Genomic DNA, 21,152 nt, shown 5'->3' with positions numbered 1-21,152 from the left:
GAATTCCCAAAAGATGTCGGGGACAGTTGCCAGTCTCTTCTCTTCTCTTCTCCTCCTCCCAAGTGGGGCCGCCCTCTTGGGAAGCTTCTGCATGCCATTGCTATTATTAGTATTGCATGGGTTAGCACAATGTTATTAGAGGTCTATCACAGCTAGTGCATTTCTCAATGGCAGTTCCAAATCTCCATTTCTGTAACTTCAGAAAACCACTCTGTTCCTGAATCTGTGCTCGCAAAGGTTCTTAGAGAACGCAACCAGACTTACAGTGCTGAATTGGTTGTAATCGGAAATTAAGCCTAACCTCACCCAGTCCCTCTGATCTCTCAGGACCAGCTGGAACGCAAGGGGCTTTATTTTCTGCACTCTTTCTTACTCCTAACGCAACAGCTTGGCCTCTAATTTTCACCCATAAGCTCTCAACCTGTTCATCACTGTCTTTCAAAGACAGCTCTGTACAGGAAATCCCTCTCATTTTTGGTTTACATAGAGGGCCACCTCCGCCCCTCCTTCCTTCTGACCAGTTTATAGCCATTGATTGCAGAGCTCCAGTCATTTGAGTTGTCCCAGCACATTTCTACTATGGTGATTACATTGTTAGCTTTCCGGCTGCACAGTGGTTTCCAGCTCCTCTTTCTCATGCATAATGCGTGCATTGGTACAGAGGCACTTCCGCTGGGCTGTTGACTGCGTCACTTTTTTGGACAAGGATCAAGCCCCAATTCCTTTGCAGCATTTCTCAAGTATTCCCCTCTTGTTTCCCAACACATCACCAGCCCCTGGCTCTTCTCTGTTGCTCAAAACTCCATCGTCTTTCCCCGCCGAGTCACCTTTAAAGCCCTCCTTGTAAGTCTAACCGGCTTACTGGCAAAGACCATCTTGCCCCGCTTGGTCGCGTGAATCCCATCAGCTCCCAACAGACCTGGCTTCTTAAAGGTAGATCCATGATCATAGAAGCCAAAACCTTGAGTATGGCACCAGCTACGCAGCCCGGCATTCAGCTGTTCAGTCTGTCTCCTCCTTCCTGGACCCCTTCCTCAGACCGGACACCAATAGAGGCGACCATCACCTGTGCTCCCCATCCTTTTAGCATCGCTCCTACAGACATAATAGACTCCTGGGGGGGTTCTAAGTTGCCTTATCTGACGCTACAGAGAAGAGTAGGAGAGGTGATAATCTGTAGGGTTCACCAGCCTCAGCAGCCTCTCAGTGCCACCATGAATGCGAGCTCCTGGTAGGCAGCAGAGCTCTCTAGAGAAATCGTCTGGGTGGGAAATGGGTGTCTCGGTGTTTCTCGGGAGGAAATCTCCAGTTACTAATACCTTTATGTGCTTCTCTGGTCGCACTGGTTCTAACGTGGGCAGGTGGTTAGGTCAGCTTTGCATGGTTGCCTTTGTCCTGGCTCCTGTCCATTACTCATGTGCTCTTCAGTCTCCAAACCAGGAGCATACTGTCTGTTATGTAGGGGCACTTCAGGAGATGGGGGAGGGTTCTTCCTTCTACCCTGAGCACAGAAATGCATCCGGTCTCCTTCATCTCAGGAGTCACTTGTGTCAGTCACCCCGAGGTTACATTCTGGCTTACCTTCCTTTTGTGCACTCTGAAGGCAGGCCGTCGCTCAGCCTGGGACAGCGTACAATACCTGGCATTGAACTCCTGTCCGTGTACCTGGATTCCCTGCTTCCTGTCAATCTCCTCCTTTAAAACTTACTCGTCCAAGGAGATCTTTCTGCTGGGCACACTTGCAGCTATGACATCCACCGCTGCCTTCGGGTTCTAAGGGGGACTTCCAGGGACTGGACCTCTTGCCCTGCCCTTTGTTCATTGACCCTGTCCATCACTCCCGCACAGGGCTGCTGATTAGTCTCTGCCTCTCCCTCCTCGCACCCTCACTGTGGCAGCAGCTCTCTGGCCACAGAGAGCAACACATAACTTTCCCAGGCCTTTCTGAGGAAGGCTGTGAGAAGATCAGAGAAAAGAATGAGGAACAATTCTTATCTTCACTTGCTGCACCTGTTGTTGTGAACATGTGGAATGTGTTATGGAGATTTGTTTACCAAAGGGTGGTTTCTTAATTAGCCAATGGTGATGGTGTTTGGATTGGAGGACCAATTAGGTCCAGGTGTATCGTAACTGTCTATAAAAGCAACGGGTTTCCTAATAATTATATATATATAAAATAAAGAGATTGATCAGCCTTCTGTGAATCATGGAGTCAATGCTAATTATTACCAGTTCGGGGACGCCCTGCCGCGACACCTCGCTTTTAGTTTAAAGCCCTCCAAATGAGGTCAGCTGTCCTACTGGCAAAAATACCTTTACTCCGCTTAGTGAGGTGGAGCTCCGCTCTCCCAAGCAGTTGCTGATCCAAAAACAGGGCCCCATGCTCATCGAACCCAGAACGCTGTTGCAAGCACCAGCTCCGCAGCCAATTCAGTGCCCTTATCCTACAACACCTGGACGGCATCAAAAGCATTGCTGGTGGGTTGACCTTGGCTGGATGCCAGGTGCCCACAGAGCCACTCTATCACTCCCCCTTCTCAGCTTGACACAGAGAGAAAATAAGATGGAAAACAACTCACAGGGTGAGATAAGGCAGTTTACTAAAGGAAAAGAGAAAGTTTTCGCACAAAAAAGCAAACAGGAAAACCAAATAATTATATCCTCTAGTTCCCATCAGCAAGCACTGTCCGACCACTTTCCAAGAAGCAGGGCTTCAGCACGCGTAAGGGTTGCTCCGAAAGGCAAACGTTGTAAATAACGAATGTGCCCCCTTCCCCCTCCTTAACTTAGCTTTTATTTCTGAGCTGAAGTCATATGGTACAGCATAGCCCTCTGGCCAGTTTGGGTCACCTGGTCTAGTGGTGTCTCCTCCCAGGATCTTGCCCACCCCCAGCCTACTGATGAGGGACAGAATGTTGGAGAGACAGCGCTGATGCTGTGCCAACACTGCCCAGCAGTACCCAAAACACTGGCGTGTTATCAACACCTTTCTAGTGACCAATGCAAAGCATGGCACTGATGGCCGCTATGCGGAAAACTAACTCCATCTCAGCCACACCCAATACAATCTCCACCCCTTACTTCACACCATTTGCATCATCGTACTCAGATGCCACAGAATTATAGATATATATATATATATATATCTGTCTTCTAATTATTCCGTTGTATTTATTTGTCATGACTGAAATCCCTTCTTACCAACGCTTACAACTTAAACTCCATGCTTAAACCATCTTTATGCCCAACACACGTATACATTTTCATTAACTACCGTCCCACTTCCTTTCAAAGATAGACATTAGTTTCCCATTCCATGGGTTTCTTCCACCCTTCCGGATGTTTAAAAACAGGCCGTGACTTGGGCTCCATTCCATCAAGATGGGTGCTCGGGACAGAAGCGACACACACGATCGTTCGGCACCGACACCGGCCCTGCCTGGGCTATCGTCGCACTCTCCTCGCCGCTCGTAAAATTCACTCATCGTCGGTTCACGTCACTCCTGCTACTTTACTCCCTGCAACATACAATTTACACTCATTATTTTCCCCCCAAGGTTAAATCTCCTTGAGGCACACACCAGGTCTCCCCGTCCTTCTGCATTGCCCACCAAGTACACCCAGGTCCCTGAGCAAAGACAATCCCATTAATAGGTTTGCCTTTTCCCATGGGAGGAGAATTCCACACCGACCTCCTTAGCCACTTCCCTGTGTGTAGTACGGGGACCTTATCTCCTCCCACAGTATGTAGTGGTTTTGTTTGGGCAGGACCAGCGCGGTTAGCAGATCTTCTGGTGTTAACCAGCCAAGTGGCTTCTGCTACATTTGCCTCCCAATGCTTCCATGCCCGATTGCCCAACCCTCTTGACAGTCCATCATACCTCTCAATCTTTCCAGAGGCTTGTGGGTGATAAGGGATGTGATATATCCACATGTTTCTTTGCCCAAGAGTTTAGGAGGTTATTTCAAAAACAAGCCTCATTGATTCCATTCTTTCTGGGGTACCATGACACCACAAAATGTGTCCCTCAAGGCCTAAGATGGTGTTTCAAGCAATAGCATGGCTTAGAGGGTATTTTTCCAGCCAACCAGTAGTTGCCTCTACCATGATGAGTATGTAAGCTCTTGCCTTGGTGTGTCCATGGCAGTGGTCCAATATAGTCAATTTGCCAGGCCTCACCATCTTTAAAATCCAGCTTGGCCATCTATTCCAAGGAGATTGTACTCGTGTGGCTCACTTGATTGCAGCACACGTTTCACATTCATGGGTGACCTGTGTGATAGCCTCTGTGATCAGATCCACCCCTCGATCACAAGCTCATCTGTAGGTTGCATCTTTTCCTAGATGTCCTGATGTTTCATGGGCCCATCGGGCTGTAAATAGTTCACACTTCTGCTCCCAGTCTAAGTCTACCTGAGCTATTTCCATTTTGGCAGCCTTATCTAGCTGTTCATCCTTGTGACGTTCCTCAGTGGCATGGCATTTGGGCGCGTAAACATCTACGTGACATTCCTTCAGAGACATGATTTCTATCCGTGCAGTCATGTCCTGCCACAACGCAGCAGCCCAAATGGGTTTACCCTTGCATTGCCAATTGGTCTTCTTCCATTGCTGTAGCCACCCTCATAGGGCATTAGCCACCATCCAGGAGTCACTATAGAGACACAGTACAGGCCACTTCTCCTTCAGCAACCTCAACGACTCGTTATGTGGGACTCCACACAGCAGCTTTCCACCTCTGATGGTTTCTACCACGAGGCAGGATCCATCAGTAAAGACAGCATGGCCTCTTTCATCTTCTGATAACTCATTATATGGTGCTGCTTCTTGAGCACAAGTGACTTTTCAAAGAAATTCTCCAAAACCTCTGCCTTTCTCCATGGATTCCCGGGCAATTGGGTTTCCCCAGTCAAACTCGTTGTGTGATCAGTGCTACCCACCCACTTACTCCAAGTAGCACTGTTTGCACAATGTGTCAAAGGGATGCTTCCTTTCAACATCTAGTGTAGCACAGGAAATTGCAGTGCCAAGAAGAGATGGGCGTCCTTCCCAAAAACATTTGAGGATGCTCAAACCCTCTCATACACTGCTAATATTTCTTTTTCAGCTGGAGTGTAGTGGGCCTTCTGATCCTCAGTAACCCCAGCTCCAAAACCCTAATGGTCAACCTCGGGTTTCTCTTGATGTTCTTTGCCACAGGCTCCAAGTGAGACCATGCTACCCAGCTGCGGTGTAGAGTATATTTTGCAGGGTTGGTCCAGTCTGAACGGGCTCAAGAGCTACCGCCCAAGCTATTTCCTCTTTGATCTGCTCAAAGGCCTGTTGTTGCTCAAGGCCCCATTCAGAATGGTTCTTCTTCCGGGTCACTCGATACAGGGGCCTCACAAGCTGAGTATAACCTGGAATAGGCATTCTCCAAAACCCCGGGCGGCCTACGAAAGCCGGTGTTTCCATCTTCTTAGCTGGTGAAGACATAGTTGCTATCTTCTTAACCACATCCATAGGCACATGACGGCGGCCATCCTGCCGTTTGACGCCCAAGAACTGGATGTCCCGTACAGGTCCCTTGACCTTGCTTTTCTTTATGGCAAACCCAGCTTCCAGAACTTTCTGAACTATTCTTTTTCCCTTCTCAAACACTTCTTCTGCCTCACTGCCCCCACACAATGATGTCGTGAACGCATTGCAGGCGTTCGGGGGCATCACCCATTTCCAGTACGCTTTGGATCAGTCCATGAGAGATGGTAGGGCTGTGTTTCCACCCCCGGGGCAGTCCAGTCGATTCCTGGTGTATTGAACACCTCACCACATGAAAGCAAACTGTGGTCTGCACTCTGCTGCCAAAGGAATTGAGAAAAATGCATTGACAATGCCAAGTGCAGCACAACACCTGGCTGCTTTTGACTCCAGTTCACATTGGAGCTCTAACATGTGCGGTACAGGAGCACTCAGTGGGGGCGTTACTTCATTCAGGCCACGATGGTCTACTGTTAACCTCCACCCTCCATCAGACTTTTGCACTGGCCACGTGGGACTACTAAAAAGGTGAGTGAGTCTTGCTGATCGCTCCTTGGCTCTCCTTATTCCCCTTTTCTTTGACACTTCTGGGGGGCAATTACTGTAGTCGTTGTTGTTTGGGTCCCTATCTCAGCCATAGTGTCCTCCAATGCACTTCGGGTCCCTGCCTCAGCCACACTCCTCTGACAGTACTGAACTGTGGCTCAACAGGCATAGGCCAGGCCCCTGTACAGGGCGAGAAGCTGCTGGGTTTCATCGGGGTAGGTAAGGCACCCTTCTATCAGGTGACGCGTCAGTTTGCCAGGGCTCATTGCCTGTTTAGGTGTAAAGTCCCAGGCAAGGGGAGGTGATAACCACTCTAGGAGCCTGCCCAAATCCTACCACACACACTGACATCCAGGGACCAGCCGCTTCAGGGCACATTTCAATATCTCCTCACCTACAGTTTGTTTTGTCTTACAGCAGAATGACACCAGATTCCACAAACCCCATAGTACGCCAACAGTATTAGTTAATAGTATTAAATAGTATTCAACAGCTTACATGAGGGGGAACAAGGAACACGGGAGCCTGCATTCTAAAACGATACACATCAATCCCAGATAGGGAGAGGGAGAGGGATTCCCGCATTGTCCCCAGAAAATAGCTCCTCCAGCACAACAAAGCCATCAGTGTCACAGCAAAGCACAGAGCCACTGTTTGTATTAACGTGTTCCCAAACTGAACAAAACAAAGAGATAAGCAGCGTACCTGACAAACTCCATGTCCCGCACAGGAACTTGCTACTCAGTAACTGCTATTACTATACCATGCAAGATATATAACTGCCATTGTCTCAGCTCACGTTAGGAACCAAAAAGGACTGGTGTGGGTTTATCTTGGCTAGACGCCAGGTGTTCAGCAAACAACTCTGTCGCTTCCCCTTCCCAGCTGGACGGGAGAGATGAAAAACAACTTGCAGATTGAGATAAGGCAGTTTACGAAAGCAAAAGTGAAAGTTTGTGCATGAACAAGGAGAGGGGAAAAAAAAGCACCTTATTGCCTAGTTTTGATCAGCAAGCACCGCCTAGCCACTTCCCGGGAAGCAGGGCTTCCGCACACGTAGCAGTTTCTCTGGAAGGTAAACACTGTAAATAAGAAATGCCCCCCTTTCCTCCTCCTTTGCCTAGCTTTTATTTCTGGGCTGATGTCATATGGTATGGAATATCCCTCTGGCCAGTTTGGGTCAGCTGACCTGGTTGTGTCTCCTCCCAGGATCTTGCCCACCCCCAGCCTACTGATGCTGGGGCAGAATGTTGGAGAGACAGCACTGATGCTGTGCCAACATTGCTCAGCAGTAGCCAAAACACCGGCGTGTTATCAACACCTTTCGAGCTACCAGTGCAAAGCACGGTGTGGGAAAATGACCGGTTACCCTGTGGACCGGTAACTGGGGATACAATTAGAGGAAACTTAGGAGTTATATTAGCATCCTCACAGGAGTTATAACAGTACGGGAATTATAGGGTAAATCACAGTTGCTGCTCCCTGGGTGGAATGCGGTTGGCATGACTTGGAACCTATTCCGTGATGATTCCCCACACACACGCACACAACACACCTGCTAAGAGGGATGGAATGGAGGGTGGAGCGGAGCGAAGGCCAGGCTCTGCAGAAATCCTTGCAGGGAAGGGAACTCGATGGTACTTTGCAGCTGATAAACAGCATACCACCTGTCAACCAAGGGAGACAGGGGAAGATGTCTTACTGCTGAGCCAGCAACTGTGGCGAAATCACTCTCCTTAGATGAACTTGCTTCATTAAAGCCTAATAATAATATTAACGCACACCTCCATCCCAAAGTTACCCACCTCCAAAGTGCAACCATCCCTCACTGGGCATGTGCTCTATATTCTTCTTGACTGTATCTTTAAAAGCAAAGCAAGAGAATTTTACACCAGTCAGTAACAAAGGTATGCATGACTAGAGTCACTCAAGCTCCACCTAAACACACAGAAATAGTATAAAAATAAGTCGAGAATGGGGAAAAGTTAGGGAAGGCTCCATCGTAGCTGCTGGGATCAGTTGATGGGCTGAACCTGTCTTCTCCCCCATAGAGATGCCTATTGGATAAGAATCATACTCTATGCATGCTGAACATTTTATTGGGGATTAGAGCTTGTCTGTATATTCCTTCAAATATATTTTTGCAGTCAGACACTATCACCAACAATCTTCGAACCTTAACCTGTCACAATTTATATTAATAAAGAGCGTTATTCCATAAACTGTTAGCGTGAATCCTTGGCGGACGCTACCAGTCGGCAGCAGCAGGTAACACAATGGGTAAAGGGGAAGACCTGCTGAGGGGTCTCCCTTACGCTGTTGGTGTGTTTCCCTAAGTCACTCAAACCCCCCTCTGATCCAGTAGGACTGCTCAGTGAAGGAGCCCCCCAATGGGATGCTGACAGACTGGTCGGGCACAACGGTCTCAACTTTCCTGAAACACAGACAAATTAACCACTAAAGACTGAGAAAATCTCCCCACACCAAGGGTCAAGGAAGCCTCCTCCCTTTTTCACGTGACACACGGCACTGTGAGAGCTGCTATGGGGAAATGAACTCCATCTTAGCAACACCCAAACCAGCATCTTTGGGGCCTGATTCTCAGCTGTCCTTTGCTGCTGAAATTGCAGTTATAGAAGACGGATTGGTACCTGCCCTTCACTCAAACCAACATTCAGCCCCTAATTAATTTTCCTGTTCCTAAAATCTCTAAGCCACCAACCCCCTTCTACAAGGAAGAATATGCCTTTTAGGCTTTATGAGGTCAGACCTTGGCTGGCTGCCAGGGGCTCAACCAGCTGTTCTCTCACCACCCCTCCTCAATAGGACAGGAGGAGAAAATAAGACGAAAAAGTTCCTTCAGGACATAGCCACCTGCCAGATCTAAGGGCAGCAGGGAAATACCTGCCCCAGACAGCGCTTTACCCTTTCTTAAATATGCTTACACAAGGGTGCCACCAGCTTTGCTGAGTTGCTCAGCTTTGGCTCTCAGGGAAGTCTGGTGCCTGGCTGGTGAAAACTAACTGTGTCTAGCGCAGAGCAGACCTTGGCCTCTTCTCACAGAGGCCATGCCTGCAGGCCACACTCTGTGTGCAGTTCTGGTCCCCAGAATTCAATTAAAAGAGGCGGACAGACTGGAGAGCGTCCCAAGGAGGGCCATGAAGATGCTCAAAGGGCTGGAGAACCTGCTTTTGCTGATACCTTTTCTGGCGATTCTTAAGGCGACCTAAAACTCCCATTTGCACCAATTGGCATAGTCGGAGGGATGGCAAGAGATATCACTGAATACTTTCAGAAGCAGGGAATAAGCCTAAGTCCTAAATACTCGGACACATGGGCGCAGCATGATCCAAAAGCTGTGGAGGAACATCTAAAAGCAGCTAGCGGCTGCATGAAGGCTAGCAACGACAAAGGAATTAGTTGCAAAATGTTAGGCACCTGCCTAGGCTCAGGGGGAACCTCCACACAGTATTCCAGTACTTCCAGGGAGCCACATGGAGAAGACAAGGGGCACAAGTTGCATCAGTCCCCATTGCTGGAGGTTTTCCAGATGCGATTGGACAGGGTGCTAAATAATCTCATCTAGGCTCCCTTTCCCACAAGAGGCTGCACCAGATGATCTTTCAAGGTCCCTTCACACCTGGGCTGGTCTAGGATACTACAATTCTCCAGTGGGGGTTGGGGAGTTTTAGCTGGGCGGGGTGGGCCCTTCCACTCAGGGGATCTGAGAACCGTCTGTGGCACGGTGCCGTGGGAGGTTGTGCGCTCTGACCCGGGACTTTGCTTCGCTGCAACTCAGCACTACGACTGAGTTCTGGCTACCTTCCCCACCTGTGCCCGCTGCTGATCAGAAGATTCCAGCCGTCCGCCGCCCGCACCTCGACCACTACTAGCACTGAGACCAGCTGCCACCCCCGTGAGTTTGCAGGAACCTTTTTGAAAGCGGAAGCACCCCCTTTCCCTCTCTCATCTCGGTGCCAGCCCAGGCCACCTGGGGAGGTTCCAAGCTCGCATCGGAGCGGCATCTGCCAGCTGCGAATCAGCTACTGCAGCTTTTGCCTTGACTCTCCTTGCGATGTCCTTTTGGGTCTTTGAAATACCCACTCCTGAGGTAATCTATGCCGAGGATACACAGGGCCTCTGGACCAGTCACGATGGGGTGTTTGTGCCATTCCTTCCTGGTCAAGCTCACTTCAGCTTCCAGTCCAGTCAGCTGTTGGGATCCCCCTGTCACCCCAGAAATAGAGATGGATTCTGCCCCCACATTTCTCAATGGCATCAAAGTACATTGCGTGCCAGTGTCAACTAAAGCCTTACACTTTTGTGGGTCTGATGTGCCGGGCCATCGGATCAACACAGTCCAATAGACCCTCTCCTCTACCTGGCTAGAGGCAGGGCCCCTCTAGTTCTGGTCATGGTACTCATTGTTCCCTTCCTGTAAATACGACCTGGAGGTCCCTTCAAGAGGGCTGGACACGACATCATCACTCCTATGCTGCCGGGAGTATACCCTCGTGGAGTGTACACCCTCTCCTTAGCTGGGGGACGCCTGCTCCTAATAGCAGAGACTCTCGTCTGTCCTGGCGAGATGCGGAAGATTCCCTCCTTAAGCTCCTCTCTTGGTTTCTGGTAGCCCTCTTCAATTTTCTCTTCCAGGCTCCAGACATGCCCAGCCAGTTTCGTTTCCACAGGCGAGACATGGGCCCGTAACGGGGCGGCGACAGGGTCGTCATAAATGCTGAGTTTACTAACCAATGCACCCACCTAATCTTCTCCCTCCCTCCATTGAAGCATCGCTAAGTAACAGGAATATACTTCTGACCCGAGCTGAGCAAATTTCAGCCACATTTGCAATGCGTATTGGACACCGTCTGGACTTTTCGGGAATCCCTTGTCCTCTGAAAAAACGATCTCCAGCACAGCTAATTCCCTCAGGCATCGGACACCGTGCTCCATCATGTTCCACTGTCCGCGTGACACGTGGAGGTCCTCCTTACAAAGCTGTCTTTCCCTCACACTTGAAAGCAGTCGTCGCCAGAGGCTCAGAGTTTCCTGTCTTTTCCCGATCCCCTGGTCAATAGCCACACCCCGGGACAGGGATCCCAGTTGCCTGGCTTCGCTACCATCTGGAATTGTATCATTAGCCATGGCATCCCCGATTCAGAGCAGCAAGGTCAATATGGACCCATTTGCCTCGCGTGTGAACTCTCTACGCAGCTCACGCACCTTGCCCGGGGATAGGGATCGAGTGACCTTTTCTGGCTCTGTCTCTTCTGCTGGATGTGAAGGTCCTGCCTCTTCCTCGTCATTCACTATGGGGATTTTCTTTTCTGAACAAGGGCGACTGCTACCAGCTTAGGCTGTCCTTCTGGTCCAGCGATGGCTTGCATGCATACGGTGCCTGTTGATTTGTTTCCTTTTCCCTCTGGCTCAGACGTGGTTTGCGTGGACATGGCTCCTGTTGATTTGTTTCTTTTCTCCTCCTCCTGAAAGTGTTGTACCATACCAAGCAGTGTCTGGTAAGCAATGGCCAGGGCCCAGCATGTTGCTGTGAATTGTCCATCTCTGGAGCTGTCAGAGCCTTTTCCCTTCACATAACTTATTCTTTTAACAGGGCCCTTGCAGTTGTTCAGAGGTGAACTTCCAGATCATTGGAAGAGAGAAGTCTTCCAAACACTGGGCCATCTCCTTCAACATCCCGTGCCACTCAGGATGATCTGCTCCCAGGGAAGTTCTCCAGACAAATTCCCCAGAAGCCTCTGTCCTGACTCTAAGATGAGCTTGCCAAGCCGCTCCCCATCTTTTACCAACAGTCCTGGCTCACTGGTGAGGTTCCAGATGACTGGAAGCTGGCCAATGTGACACCCATTCACAAAAAGGGTAGAAAGGAGGATCCTAGTAATTATAGACCAGCCAGCCTGACCTCAGTACCAGGTAAGATAATGGAGCAGTTTATATTAAGTGCCATCACGCAGCACTTACAGGATGGCCGGGGTATCAGACCCAGCCAGCAAGGGTTTAGGAGGGGTAGGTCGTGTTTGACCAACCTGGTCTCCTTTTAGGACCAAGTGACCCGCCTGGTGGATGCAGGAAAGGCTGTGGATGTTGTCTATTTGGACTTCAGCAAGGCCTTTGACACTGTCTCCCACAGCATACTCCGGGAAAAGCCAACAGCCCACGGCTTGGACAGGAGCACTCTTTGCTGGGTTAGGAACTGGCTGGATGGCCGGGCCCAGAGAGTGGTGGTGAACCGTGCTGCATCCAGCTGGCGACCGGTCACCAGTGGTGTCCCTCAGGGGTCTGTGCTGGGACCTGTTTTGTTCAATATCTTCACTGATTACATGGATGAGAGTATTGAAACCTTCATTAGTAAGTTTGCAGATGGCACCAAGTTGGGGGCATGTGTTGATCTGTTGGAAGGGAGAAGGGCTCTGCAGAGAGACCTAGAACGGTTGGATGGATGGGCAGAGTCCAATGGGATGCAGTTTAATAAGTCCAAGCGCCGAGTCCGGCATTTTGGCCGCAATAACCCCCTGCAACGTTACAGGCTGGGGACGGTGTGGCTGGACAGTGCCCAAGCGGAAAAGGACCTGGGGGTACTGGTCGACAACAGACTGAACATGAGTCAGCAGTGTGCCCTGGTGGCCAGGAAGGCCAACGGCATCCTGGCCTGTATCAGGAACAGTGTGGCCAGCAGGAGCAGGGAGGTCATTCTTCCCCTGTACTCGGCACTGGTGAGGCTGCACCTTGAATACTGTGTCCAGTTCTGGGCCCCTCGGTTTAGGAAGGACGTTGAGACGCTTGAGCGCGTCCAGAGAAGAGCGACAAGGCTGGTGAGGGGCTTGGAACACAAGCCCTATGAGGAACGACTGAGGGACCTGGGGTTGTTTAGCCGGGAGAAAAGAAGACTCAGAGGTGACCTTATGGCTCTCTACAACTTCCTGAAAGGTGGTTGTAGTCAGGTGGGGGTCGGTCTCTTTCTCCAGGCAACAAATGTCATGAACGAGAGGACACAGTCTCAAGCTGCGACAGGGGAAATATCGGTTGGATATTTGGAAGAAGTTTTTCACAGAAAGAGTGATACAATATTGGAATGGCCTGCCTGGGGAGGTGGTGGAGTCACCATCCCCGGATGTGTTCAATAAAAGACTGGATATGGCACTTGGTGCCGTGGTTTAGTTAAGGCGTTTGGGGCATGGGTTGGACTTGATGATCTTGAAGGTCTCTTCCAACCTAGTGATTCTGTGATTCTGTAAGCATGGTGTAGACAGTGCAAGCCAAATAGAGAAAACTTAGCAGAACTAACAAGAAGATCATGCTGTCCTTAACATCTAGAGGGAACTCAACATTCTCAAAAACTGTTGCAGCAGGCCTGAAGGGCTGGAAAAAAACATTCTCCCCTCCTCACCCCACAGGCTTGATGCCTTATAGTTTTCAAATCCTGTACTGCATTAGTGCATAACTCTGAACTCCATATAAAGTGTTAGCTAACTGTCTCCACATTTTAGTCAGACAAAACAATCCCTCTAGGCCTGAGATCCAAGGACACCCTACTGCCTCAGGCCCCGGAAAGTATAAACAAAAGTGAATTGGGGGAGGGGAGCAAACTGGGGGCATATGACTTCACTGCCTGAGGCTGTAATTGGAGGAATAACCCCTGACATGTAAATGGACCAAACTTATATCTGTCTGAAAAACGCGTGACCATCGTCCATCTTGGGTGTAGCCTCTGAGGCTTCTGACTGCCCAAGGTGTACCTTTTGAAGGCCTTTAATAAATAGCTACTTTTATTCTCTTAACCTTGTCTAGCCTCTGTTCCAGGTAGCCACTCTAAGGCATCAGGCTGGGTGCCATTATTAATGAGGCCCCAGAGGTAGCAGCCCAGACTAGGACAGGCAAACAAGACTGAATACACATTCCAAATGAAACTCGTTGCCTCTGCTGTTATCATGCCATAAACGCAGTAAATCAGCAAAGCTGTTTTGATTCCTCTCCTGATCGTAAAGAGAGCATCATGATGGGCAAATACCTCCCCCTATGCAGAAATATGTACAGGGCACAACATGCACGTGAATACACCGAGAAACACGACGATCAGGAAAATTGCTATACCCCAATACACAAATGCTTTAGAACAAAACTGCAATTCCGACCTCTCTCGAGCCGCACGTTGGGCGCCAAAAGATGTGCCGGTTTAAAAGTAAACCGGCAGGAGAAATGAATCCCATTCAACTACCTCCAGAGAGATTACAGGTCGGAGTTACAATTTACTAGAGATTACAAAAAATACAATGATACAGAGAAAACTGGTTTTAACCCACAAAGTCGGAGTATAAATTGGCACACTCTTTGTAAGGTGAGGGGCACAGTACTGTTGAAATTCTGGTCTTCCTCCGGATCCATCAAATGGTGGTGCACCAAGTCCCCAAACCCAAAGATTATATATATATATGCTCCGGTTCAGGTGAGAATGCTCAGTACCTCCACCAGGACAGGGAGTTTCACAGTGGAGGAATGTAATACTGTGAGTCATGGGATATTCTGGGAGTCTTTGATGGTCTAAGTCCTTGCAGCTGCCTATTATCCTAGTGCCATGGAGTCCATTATGGCCCGTTAGCAAAGATGACACCACCCCTCCCCCACCACGGGGTGGGTGGGAATGTGCTGGTGCTTCCCCAGAGGAGAGTTATCAGGACTGAGTCATTTGCGTGAAGAAAAAAAACACTACCTTGCCTCTGAAGGTTTGCCTCTTCTCCCTTATCTCATTTAACACCCATCTTGTAGCCTGAGGTGTTGGGCGTACAGGAGGCAGCTACGGCAAGTGATCCATCATCAGCAGTTCATCAGGAATGACACAGAGGCTGGTACAATACAGTTTGCTTACATGCACATAGTGCTAAACTGGCACCCTACTCCTGTTACCAGGACACCCAGGTCCAACAGGTGGTGGATGCTTCCAACACAGTGCACCATGGTGAAACCACCCTTGGAAAGCATGCGTGTAGCCTCACACGCAGCATCTTCTACAGTTTTAGCAGAAGCCTACACGGCCTTTCTGTACGTTGGCGTACCACTGCCAAAGAGCTAAGACTTTGCTTCCTACAAGACCCAGAGAGACTGCTAAGCGCTTCCAGCTTCACACAAACAGGCCAATCACTATCTATCTATCTATCTCTGAAATGCTGTTATCTGGCTGAAACATTCCACATACTTGCAATTCCAGGGAGACACCTTCTGAACTTGCAGAACTACTTCCCCTCAGTAAGATGCGCAAGACGGAGGTGATATCCCCATGACAAATCTTTATTGTGCAACTGCTGCTCAAAGCTTTTATTACCTTCCACAGACACAAGGCAAAAAAAAAAAAAAAACATTACACATCAAAAGCCGCTAGATTGATGGGCAACAGACGAAATCCATTCAGTGGTGATTTGTACGCGTGCAGCAACTCCTGCGGTGCCAAAATCTTAGCCAGGTGGCCAGCCCACCTGATGGCCACCCAGAACGGGTAGATGTATGCGACAGACAGACTGCCCACCCTCGGGCCCTTCATCCACAACCATCCGGAATCCATTGGTCAGGCCCAGGTGAGCAACACACATCTCGCCAACAACCATTACATGCCCAAGAAGCTGGAGAAGGAAGTACAAACCCATAAATAAGTAAAATAAACAGAAAAAGGAACACATAAAGAGGGCAGAGGGCAGGAAGGGAAGGAACGAGAGCAGAGAACCACCCAGAGAAAGCAGCTAGCCAATTCCTAGCAATTCAACCATTGCATGCCAAATTAACGGCACTCCGACCGCCGGCAACTGAAGCGTTCCAAGCAAAGTTACCAAGACCAATTATGCACGCCATAGGGGCAAAAGAGAGCTAGGCAATTTTTCCCAAGCTAAACAGCAAAGGACTACAAAACAGCCACACGAGCTGACTTTGTCTCCGGGTTAAAGCCCCCGTTGTCTCTTCAGGAAACATAACCAATCCTGGTGGAAAATAAACTTTAGGCTGCCTTTTGCGTGGGTTTACAAAGTCTTTGAACGTGGCTTTCATAGCTAAAAGCAAAACGCCCAGCACCGCTCCACCAGCTTTGCCCTTCCTTGCCCCTGGCCTGCCAAAAACCCCAAGTGCTCTTCTGCATGTTAGAAGTTCTACTACTCTTACTCTAAACCACGACAATAGGCACCACACTGCGCTCCAAAACAACACTGCATTTTGCACCAGAACTACATACCCAGGGACCAGCACTGCTTGATAGCACTGCTTTTAGTCAAAAAGCTCAACTCCATTACAAGCTAGAGGCAAAAACATGATAGCGCCAGAAAACCCAAAGTAGCCTACTGTGCCCTATCAAGGGGGAAAGGGGGCAATGGGAAAGAGTCTAGTAAACGAGGAACTATCTACAGGTACAGTTTAGCATACAGAAAGCTCCCACCGTACTTACAGATTCACCAGAACCTCCTGCTTCAGACAACTCGATAATTGGCTCCTTAGGCATGACTTAGGAAAAATGTCCTGTCTAGGGGCAAAAGATCATGGAACGTACGGCACTGGAGGAAGATTAAACAGTTAAAACATAACCAGCTTTAGAGAAAGGTAAGAGCTTATGCAAACCCATCTGCCCCGCTGAACTCCTACAGAAGCAGATTACCAGATTACCCCAAACACAAGCCAGAACATTGATTTTTCTTGCATGATTATAATGCTTTCTATACCCAAAACACGACATCTTTACAGAGCCCCCTCCAGAAGTGGGATTTGTCATGCAAGACAATGGGGGAAGGAGACAGGCCACTACTTGCAATGAACAACCTCCGGCATGTTTTAGTTCGGGCTGATTGTTTCCTAAGCAGTTTTTCTATTGGATGTGGTCCATGCAGAGACTGGAGACAAATGGCTTAACTGAATCATCAAAGAGTTTAGTGAAGTGGAAGAGCAGCGGCCATTCGTTTCCCACAGGACAGGGAGCTCAAGTATGGAACACACGCATAATGACAGGAAGCCTGCAAGTGCATAGGACGAGTCTGTCTTCTATTACTGCATGCAAGCTCTGCCTTTAAAAGCAGAAGGCATCCCTAACTGTTAACTTTCAGCATCTTAATAACTAAGTCATAGGGGATATTACCTTAAAGTTAACATCGCATAGGCAACGGCTGTTATTGGTTTCCCCCCGGGCTAAGCAGCTCACTCTAGTTTCCAGCACCAACACGCGTGACCCTTGCAAGCATGCTGTTATCACGGTCTTACTTCCCCACAGAAACAAGTTCTGGAAAGCCGTTGCAGCCTGCAGGATGACCACTCTGTAGTTTGGTTTGGTTTGGTTTTGTTTTTAACTAGAGAAAGCCGTAATTCCTTGCCCTAATAATCCAGTTTGCGGGTTCAGAACCAAAGCCTAGCACAGCGAAGCTGCGAAACCTCTTCGATGCTGTTAGGAGACACATTGAGGCCAAGTTACCGTCAGAGGTCCCTCTCTACGCGCGCACACGACACGGTGGGGGTGGAATATGCGAGGCGAGACCGGACAACACCAGCAACCCAGTACGCCCGCGGCAGCCGGAAGGGTGGGGGTGCGGCTCAGAACAAGCTTAGGGGATGGTGCAGTAGAGAGCGCCACAACCCAGAGAGGCCCCGTCCGTCCCCCGTCCCTGCACCCAGCCGCAGCAGCACCCTGCCGCGCGCCCGGGCACCACGCGCCGGGTCCTCGGCTCAGATGCCCGCAAGCGCGGGAGGAGGGGGAGAGGGGGGAAAGGGAAGAGGAACCGCGCACAGAGCAAGGGTGCGGCTACCTCCTCGTCCTCGGCGCTGACGGCACCAGAGAAACGCCTTACCGATAATCTTTCCGAAGACAGTAGTGGCGCCACCAGGGCCAGAGACCAGCGCCCCCACACTCTCGCCAGCCAAGGACAACGCCCGTGTCCGCCCCGACCACTTCCTCCACTAAGCCGGGCCCTCCGCGGCGCCCATTGGGCCGACGGATCGTGGCCCGCGTCTCGATTTGCTGTCTCGCCTGTCGTTTTCGCTTTTCCCCGCCCCCTTGGCGGGTCCGCCCTCGTCGACCTGGTGCCCGCGGGGCGCGGAGGGATCTGCCCCGTGTAGTGCTGCGACCCCGAGGGCGGGCTACGAGGTCGCAGAAGAGGCTGTAGTAGCTACAAGTACTGTTTCTTGTTTTTTGTTACCGCATCGAGTCCACCCCAAAGGTGCCCGTGCCTTTTTGCTGCTGCTCCCTCCAGTCCAACGACTGCTTTGGCCAGGGCAGGCCTGCCTTTAACTTCTCAGGACATTTTGAAAAAACAACCGAAGTTGCTCTACATTGTTTGCTGAAAGCCCCACTTCCATTGCAGACATTTCTAAGCTGCACGTCTCCTGGAAGCAAATAAAATGCAAAGCGTGCGTTCGTCACTGCTGGCTTGAGGGCTCAGGAGAGTAGGATTTGCGTTAAGCTGGATAGGAGGCTTTTAGAAAAGTAGGCAGTGCCCTCAAAGCTGCCCAAGGGTGGTCTGTGGTGCCCTGCACCCCTGGGGACAGTGAGCACCTTGAATGGTCCACACAACTGTCTTGTAACATATATGAACCCTGCTTTCCTCTATAACAGGCTAAGGATATCCTTGGCCGCCTTTGAGGCAAGAGCACATTGTCCTATTTGCAAAGCTGCTTTCCAGCCAATCGGCCTCCAGCATGTACTGGTGCATGGGGTTGTGCCTCCCCAGGTGCAGGACTTGTGTATCCACAGGTTCCTCGGGTGGTCTCAAAAGAGACCATTGTTTCCTATGTTGGAAGGGACTTTGTTCCCCAAGTCCCTGCCTTGAGGTTCAGGGTCTCAAGAGGTCTGGTAACCGTGCCAGTGAAAACAGAGGAAAATGAATCACCGAGTACCACAGCCTTCTCCATGTTGCTGGCCACTAGACCTCCTGGCGTTTTTATCAGCGGGGGGACGGGCACGTGGGTTGCATACGCTTTCTTTAGTCTTATTTTCTGACCAACGCACCCATGGAAGCCCATCGTATGATTCTTTACATCCCCTGCCAAATTCAGCTGCAGCTTTGCCTTAGTTTTTCTGATGCCATCCCTACAGACCTGGGCGGCATCTTTAGATTCTTCCCAGAATACGTGTCCCTGCTTCCACTACCTATGCATTTCCACTTTGTGCTTCAGCTCGAGCAGAAGAGAAGGCCGTTAGCCACGCTCATCTCCTGCCTAACTTGCCTGATTTCTTACGTCGACCTCATCCTCTTAATCAGGTGGCCTATAGTAGATACCAACCACAAGGTTTCCTTTGTTAGCTTGTGTGGGATGATGACCATGGAGCCAGGAAAGCGTTAAAGCCTAAACCGTGTACCCTCCACGTTATCTTTACTGATGGACATCCACATAGCTGAGGTCAAAAAAGGACAATATGGCCGAAGGAAGAGTTCATGGGCAGCTAGGATAGCCCTCTTTTGGCTCTGATGAACGGCATGAAATGGAAAGAAGTCTTAAGAGCGGAACTTTGAAGGACACCAAGGCCAAAAATGTAACCTTTGCCTGATTAAGGGTCATTTAAGTATTAAAACGCACACTCGTGCATATGCTAATAAGCTTACTGAAGTACATGTGACCACATAGATGATCTATCACTCAGCTCTCCGCTTAGATCACGCTATATGTAATGTAAGGAGGAGAAGATTGGGCTGTATATAAGGAGGCTAGAAATTTCAGCTAGGTAGCAGGAATTCCCAAAAGATGTCGGGGACAGTTGCCAGTCTCTTCTCTTCTCTTCTCCTCCTCCCAAGTGGGGCCGCCCTCTTGGGAAGCTTCTGCATGCCATTGCTATTATTAGTATTGCATGGGTTAGCACAATGTTATTAGAGGTCTATCACAGCTAGTGCATTTCTCAATGGCAGTTCCAAATCTCCATTTCTGTAACTTCAGAAAACCACTCTGTTCCTGAATCTGTGCTCGCAAAGGTTCTTAGAGAACGCAACCAGACTTACAGTGCTGAATTGGTTGTAATCGGAAATTAAGCCTAACCTCACCCAGTCCCTCTGATCTCTCAGGACCAGCTGGAACGCAAGGGGCTTTATTTTCTGCACTCTTTCTTACTCCTAACGCAACAGCTTGGCCTCTAATTTTCACCCATAAGCTCTCAACCTGTTCATCACTGTCTTTCAAAGACAGCTCTGTACAGGAAATCCCTCTCATTTTTGGTTTACATAGAGGGCCACCTCCGCCCCTCCTTCCTTCTGACCAGTTTATAGCCATTGATTGCAGAGCTCCAGTCATTTGAGTTGTCCCAGCACATTTCTACTATGGTGATTACATTGTTAGCTTTCCGGCTGCACAGTGGTTTCCAGCTCCTCTTTCTTATGCATACTGCGTGCATTGGTACAGAGGCACTTCCGCTGGGCTGTTGACTGCGTCACTTTTTTGGACAAGGATCAAGCCCCAATTCCTTTGCAGCATTTCTCAAGTATTCCCCTCTTGTTTCCCAACACATCACCAGCCCCTGGCTCTTCTCTGTTGCTCAAAACTCCATCGTCTTTCCCCGCCGAGTCACCTTTAAAGCCCTCCTTGTAAGTCTAACCGGCTTACTGGCAAAGACCATCTTGCCCCGCTTGGTCGCGTGAATCCCATCAGCTCCCAACAGACCTGGCTTCTTAAAGGTAGATCCATGATCATAGAAGCCAAAACCTTGAGTATGGCACCAGCTACGCAGCCCGGCATTCAGCTGTTCAGTCTGTCTCCTCCTTCCTGGACCCCTTCCTCAGACCGGACACCAATAGAGGCGACCATCACCTGTGCTCCCCATCCTTTTAGCATCGCTCCTACAGACATAATAGACTCCTGGGGGGGTTCTAAGTTGCCTTATCTGACGCTACAGAGAAGAGTAGGAGAGGTGATAATCTGTAGGGTTCACCAGCCTCAGCAGCCTCTCAGTGCCACCATGAATGCGAGCTCCTGGTAGGCAGCAGAGCTCTCTAGAGAAATCGTCTGGGTGGGAAATGGGTGTCTCGGTGTTTCTCGGGAGGAAATCTCCAGTTACTAATACCTTTATGTGCTTCTCTGGTCGCACTGGTTCTAACGTGGGCAGGTGGTTAGGTCAGCTTTGCATGGT

The 21,152-nt window shown here is 49.8% G+C and overlaps 1 long non-coding RNA gene across 1 annotated transcript; it reads right to left on the bottom strand.

Annotated features, from left to right (window-relative positions):
* Nucleotides 1–3,147: 3,147 nt before the first annotated feature.
* Nucleotides 3,148–18,089, bottom strand: LOC129133632 (uncharacterized). Its single transcript, XR_008536024.1, has 2 exons — nt 17,890–18,089; nt 3,148–3,518 (listed from the first exon to the last, which is right to left on the bottom strand). It is a non-coding gene; the product is annotated as an uncharacterized LOC129133632 (long non-coding RNA).
* Nucleotides 18,090–21,152: the final 3,063 nt, after the last annotated feature.

Source organism: Agelaius phoeniceus, chromosome W (genome assembly GCF_051311805.1).
Source record: "Agelaius phoeniceus isolate bAgePho1 chromosome W, bAgePho1.hap1, whole genome shotgun sequence".
Lineage (NCBI taxonomy): Eukaryota > Metazoa > Chordata > Aves > Passeriformes > Icteridae > Agelaius > Agelaius phoeniceus.
The sequence above is the reverse complement of the archived record's forward strand: the minus strand, read 5'-3'. Positions and strand labels throughout refer to the sequence as shown.